This window comes from Echinops telfairi, unplaced genomic scaffold, assembly GCF_000313985.2.
Source record: "Echinops telfairi isolate 266 unplaced genomic scaffold, ASM31398v2 ScPeMD7_12;HRSCAF=54, whole genome shotgun sequence".
Taxonomy (NCBI): domain Eukaryota; kingdom Metazoa; phylum Chordata; class Mammalia; order Afrosoricida; family Tenrecidae; genus Echinops; species Echinops telfairi.
The window spans coordinates 4,310,661-4,317,251 of record NW_022103909.1 but is presented as its reverse complement, the minus strand read 5'-3'; positions in this window follow the sequence as shown (position 1 = coordinate 4,317,251).

Sequence of the window (6,591 nt, the reverse complement as noted above, 5' to 3'; positions counted from 1 at the left end):
CATAAAACAAAAGGGGGAACTGTGGGATTCAGAAAGATTTCTCCAAAGTTGTCTCCCCAAATATATGCCAAACCTAAGACTCTGCTTGCTACATATGGTAAACGACTGTACACTAGGAGGTCCACGCAAGCAGGTCAGAGGTTATTCTCCCTAAGGGTTATCAGCCATCTAGAGCAATCAGACTGTATAGTCTGTTCTACACTAAGTAGAGCCCACTCCCTTCTGGTAAGGGTAGTGGGTTATTCCCTTGAAAGGGAGCCTAGTTGAGTTGAGTCCACTCAAGGATGACCAAGGTTAGGCTACCATATTGTCTAGAGTCCTCCCGTCTTGCCACGTGTGTGCCCCTAATCCCTCCCCTTCCTATTGTGTACACCCCTAGATCCTCCTCCTCCTATTGCTTATATTGCCTATGGTTCAACCCCTTCCTGTTGCGTATGTGGTCACCTGTAATTAGGGGTATATATAAGATATATAAGCCTTGGTTGGAATAAATGGCCTCTTCTGCCCTCTCCTCCTCCTGGACCCCCATGTGGACCACCAAGGGCTGCGGTGAGCATGCTACTATGAAATGTGTCTGACTCCTCTGTTGTACTCTCTCTCCTCTTATTCTCTATGACTTTACTATAATCTCTATATATTATAACCGTACAATGGTGCCTACCAAACCCGTGATAGTGTTAGGGGCTGGTTTCCCTCACAGCAGACTTTTGTTATATTTTACTATATGTTTTTTAAACCACAACACTTGTTTTTAAAAATTATCCTAGGGTATTATCGAAATAGGAAGTCTGTTATTATAAGTTGCTATGTGAGCATAAAATATTCCTCAGTCATTATTTGTAACAATTTATAACTGAACACAAATCACAGAACACAAGAGTTAGACAGGTGGGGGGCGGGGAAGCAAGGTTAGGTCCAAGATGTTTGTCGGAATCTTTTCTCTTTACTAACAGTTTGTGGACGTGCGATTTTCAAGTTCCGAAGAGTGGGCATGCAATACTTTTTTCCCTAAAGCATTATAAACTCTAGAAAAAGTTCCACCTATAAACACTTACTTAATTTACTGATGAGTCATAAGAGGCTCTGATGGAATGAAGCAAATTTTCAGCTTTGCCAATTGTTGTACAGATCACATGTATAACAGGAGCCTTACGTGTTAGTCCTAGTTGACTAGAGAAACAAATCCAGGGAGACTCTTATGTGTATAAGAAAGAGCTTTATCTAAAAGAGTAATTGTATATTAAGAAAACACCCCAGCCCAGGTCAAGTCCATAAATTCTGTATTAGCCCAGATGTCCAATACCAGTCTGTAAATTCCTCTTCAGATTCACACAACGCATGCAATACCGCTGAGTACAGGAAGATCATAGGCCAGTGGTGGGAAAGTTGTGGATCCAGTGGTGGTGGAAGCCTCTTAGCGCTGGTGTGGATCTCCATGTGGCTCCTCCACTTCCAAGCTCTGGCTGCTATCAGCATAGCTCCATGTGGCTTGTCAACAGGAATCTCTTGCAGGGAGTGTCCGAAACGGTTTATATACATTTTCAGGGGCAGGCAAGTCCTCCTGTATTACATCAATCAGAGGGGGATGAGCTAGGGGTGTGCATGCAATAGGAAGGGGAGGTACTAGGGATAGACATGTGACAAGATGGGCAGACCCTAGATTCAGATGGCAACTTAACCTTGGTCCTTCTTGAGTGGGCTTGACCTTGTATCTGGGCTCTCCTTCAGGGAAACACTCCACTATCTTTACCAGCAGGGAGTGGGCCCTACTTAGGGTGGAACAGACTAGAGTCTGATTGCTCTACATGGCTGATGCCCTCAGGGAGATAACCTCTATACAGCTGACCTCCAAGTGTACAGTCAATGGCCATGTGTGATACAATATGGGGGGACAACCTGGGAAAAACTTTCTGTATCCCACAATGGCTTTAACAAACTGATGCATTCTCTCACAGTCGGTAGGCACAATTGTACAACGATAATAAAGATTGTAGTAAAGTCATGGAGAACATGAGAGAGAGCACTCACCTCAGCCCCACTTGGTAGTCCGTGTCAGGAAATGGAAGGTGGGAATTGCAGGAGAGCGATTTATTGCTAACCAAGGCTTATATATCTTTGGGGGTGTGCATGCCTCCTAATTACAGGTGAAGACATACGTCACAGGAAGGGGTTGTACGATAGGCCATGCAAGCAATAGGAGGGGGATATACAATGGGCGTAAGCATAACAGGAAGGGGACGAGCTAAGGTGCACACATGATAGGAAGGGTGGAACTCGAGGTGTACGTGTGACAAGAAGGGCGGACTCTAGATTCAGGATGGCGGGCCTAACCTTGGTTACCCTGGAGTGGGTTTGACCTCCCTGGGCTCTCCTTCAGGGAAACCATTTACTACTATCCTTTTTAGAAGGCAGTGAGTGGGCCCTACTTATTGTGGGATAAACAGTGGTGTCTGCTTGCTCTGGATGGCTGATAATCCTTAGGGAGAATAACTCTTGACCTCCAAGTGAATGTCATTTGCCACGTGTAGCAAACAGCTAAGTTTGACATATTTTGGGGGAAACAACTTGGGAGAAATCTTTGTTTCCCACACTGCTCCCTGGTTTAATTCCTCTTCTATCAGAAAAGAGATTTGATTCAAGTCACAATCTAAGCCTGTAGACTGCATGCTACTTCATTATCATCACAAAGGTTAAGATTTACAACATAGGATACTTATATCAGATCACAAGATGGAAAATAATTACATAAATCTGAGAATCCTGGACTCATCAAATTAACACATATCTTGAGGTAAACAATTCAAGCTATAGTTTTGCTCTGTGGAGAAGCCAGCCTACGAAGTCAAACAATGTGGCTGATTGCAGAAATAGGTCTTTTGTTTTTTTGGTGTGTTTTTTTTTAAGTGTGTGAATTGTGGAACACTTCAGCCAGAAGGTAAGAAAGGGCTTTGACTTTCTCCACTCAGTAACTTTCAGACCCTGAAAGGCCTGTTTACATCAAAGTAAAAGTTGTAAATCCCAACCAGGAAGGAGAATGTCCTTCCCACCCCCAAAAAATATTCTAGTAAGGAAGCCGTTGTTGTTGTTAGGGGCCATTGCGTGGGGTCCGACCCACACCGACTTTATGCACAACAGAGCAAAACACTGTCCAGTCCGCGCCATCCTCCCAGCTATGCCTATCTTGAGCCCACTGTTGCAGCTACTGTGCCCATCCATCTCGCCAAGGCCCTCCCTCTCCTTCGCTGCCCCTCTACTTTAGCAAACATGACGTCCCTCTCCAGGGAACAGTCTCTCCTGGCACCTTGTCCAAAGTATGTAAGACGAAGTCTCGCCATCTTTGCCTCTAAGGCAGTGGTTCTCCACCTTCCTAATGCTGAGACCCTTTCATACAGTTCCTCATGTGGTGGTGACCCCCCAACCATAACATTATTTTAATTGCTGCTTCATTTAACTGTCATTTCGCTACTGTTATGAATCATCATGTAAATATCTGATAGGTAGGATGTATTTTCTTGTTAACAAATTGAACTTCATTAAAGCATAGTGATGAATCACAGAAGCAATGTCATTATATACTTTGAAATATTTATTTCTAATGACAAATACATGAAATGTCTTGAAGCATGGTGTAGCATGGGTAACAGTCTTCACACCGGCTACTCGTATGTGGGCGTATCTGCATGTGGGTGGACCCGCCTGGAGACGGATAGAGGAGCAGTGTTTCGGTTCCTAAGACCATCGGAAATACGGTATGTATTTTCTGATGGTTTTAGGCAACCCCTGTGAAAGGGTCGTTTGACCCACAGGTTAAGAACCGCTGCTCTGAGGAGCACTCTGGCTTTACTTCTTCTGAGACCAATCTGTTTGCCCTTTAGCAATCCATGGTACTTTCAATAGTCTTCTCCGGCACCACAATTCAAATGCATTGATTTTTCTTATTTTCTTTATTCCATGTCCAACTTTCCGATGCATATGAGGTGACTGAAAATTCCCTGGCTTAAGTCAGGTGCACTGGCTTTTCAATACTCTAAAAAGGTCATGTGTAGATTTACCGAATGCAACTTGTCCTTTGACTTCTTAACTGCTGCTTTCATGAGCATTGATTGTGGATCCAAGCAAGACAAAATCTTTGACAGCTTCAACCTGTTCATGATGGTGTTACTTACCTATTGGTCCAGTTGTGAGGGCCAGGAAGCTTCACTCTGGATCCTAGGACACAATGGTTTTGAAAATGAACGAAGATGCTTTATCTTTGGCTTTATGTACCACCATCACGTCTAACAAGAGCAGCTCCTAATTTGATGTAGTGCTTTATACGTGTATGTGCTGCGGATGATTTCTTAGTTAACACTGTGGATAGACCTGTGAGTTACATACAGAGTATTCCGTTTTACAGAGAAGGAGATTTGCAGAGTAAGAAATTTGTGAGGGACCGCTGACTAGAAGACAAAAAAGCCGGGACTGCACCTCATGGTTCCCTGGGGGCTGTCCGCCGGGTCTGAGGTGCTAGGTAAGAGGACCAAAAGGACCTTTGTTAATGAGTCCTATTAAAGTGTGATTTAAAAACAAATGTAAAATTTATTTGTAAAAATTGAAATGGCCCTATAGGACTGTTCTCATTATAGTCACCAGTGACCTCCACTTAGGTCGAGCCCAGTGGTGGGTTTTCAGTCCTCATCGGATCACTCCCTCGACTTGGTTTGTAGACTCACACTCCGTTTTCCTCTTAACGCACTGGCTAGTCCAGACGTGTCCTTCTGCTGGTTTGGTCTTTTCTGCCAGAGCCTTGGTCCTCTTTTCTTCTGGCTACACTTCCACTCCCACCTACATGCTCTCACCCTGTGGGATGATATAAGAATGGTGCTTAAATGAGTATCTCTAGCCCAGATCTCTCACCAGTGAAATGCAGGCTCCACAAGCATAATCAACTTCTTAGTAGATCTGCACCTCCACCTGGAAATTGACAGCTTGATTTAACAAGTTCCTAATAGCCTGCTCCAAACCTGCCCCAGCTGCCCCGCCTTTTTGGATCTGTGGATGGCGAATCCAACCCTCACCCTTGTAAGCCTTGACCTTCCCCCACCCCCCTTACAACCCACATGTAAACCTTCAGAAAATCATTTTGGCCCCACTTTCCTCTGCCCCACTCTGGGCTGAGTCTTCATCCTCTTTCAAATGGACTCCAGCACTCAGGCCCATCCTAAAAGGGCCCCTTGCTTCTACCTGTGCCCTCCTGAATCATGGTTTCTAAAAGGGAACTGGATCCTGTCACTTTCCTGTTCCAAGCCCCACAAGGGCTCCCCAGGCAGAGTGCAAGTCCTTAAAATGACTGTGGCTCTCAAGGAGCTACCAGCTGGCTCTCAGGCTCCCTTTCTGACTTTCAGTCTACAATTCATCTCTCCCAGCCACTCTCCTCTCCTTTGCACCCCTCCTGCCTTGGCCCCCAGGAAGCAGCTTGGCTAACCCTCCTGGACCTTCAAATTGTTTCTATTTTGACCTCCCCAGGCCACCTCCTCAGCAGTGTGACTCCTCTTTGCTCTGTATTGTCCGACAGCACTCTTCCTTGTCTACTTACTTATAATGTAAGTACTTAAAATGTCTTGGGTTTGTCTTTCTGCCCTCTGCCCCTCAAGAATGTAAGCTCCAAAGGCAACAGTCTGTTGATTTCTTTCACAGAAGAATCCCTAAGCACCAAGAACTGTGCTAAATATACTCAAGGAATGCATTTTTCCCCAAAAAAGCTCTGCTAGCAAATACTAAAATATTTAGTAATAAATTTAAGTCATTCCACATTTTAGCCGTCATGCCACACCATAAACGCTAAATAAGCATTTGTAATTTGAGAAAGTCTTGGCACGCATTTCCCGTGCGTCCATTTTGTGGGGCCGAGTTGAAGTTTATCTTGCCTTTTGCCTGCTTGGAGTCCAACACCCTGTTTTGCTTTCATTTTGCCTTTTCCTAATTCAGCAGAGCCCTGTGACTTTTGAACACTTTCATTTCCCGAGTGCTTCACAAAGTCAGAGCCGGCTAAGGAGTCTGCTTAGGAAGATGAAGTCAGCAAAGTATGCTTCTGAGAGAGAAGCCTTTGGGGGGACGGGGAGAGGGCCCTCTTTAGGATACGGCAGTAGATGGCGGTGCTTGAAGCCTTGTGGGGCGCTAGCTCCAGCCCTCACTTACCTGAGCCCTCATTCCCTCATCTGTAAAAGGAAGCTAACCCCGAGGGGTGTAGCGTGATGAAATGCGATCGAGTTGGGTGGAGAAGCCATAGACATGAAAGCCATTGTTAGAATGCCCTACAGAAAGCAAAACAAAACGGCGTTGGCACGTACGGGGAGGGGACCGTGAACGAGTGGCCAGGCCAAAGGGGTAGACGGCGCCCGGGACCCCACTCGGGCGCTGCGGGCGGCGCAGGGCGGGCGCGGCGCCTCCCAGGCTGGGCCGCAGGGCGGGCGGCGCGCGGGCCGGCCTTGTAGGGAGTTGTGCCGGGGTGACTGGCTGGAAGCCACGCGGGCCGCCCCTCCGGGGGTCCGGGGCTCGGGGGCTGGCCGGCCGGTGGGAGGAGCTTGGGTGCCGGGCTCCGCGTCCCGGGCG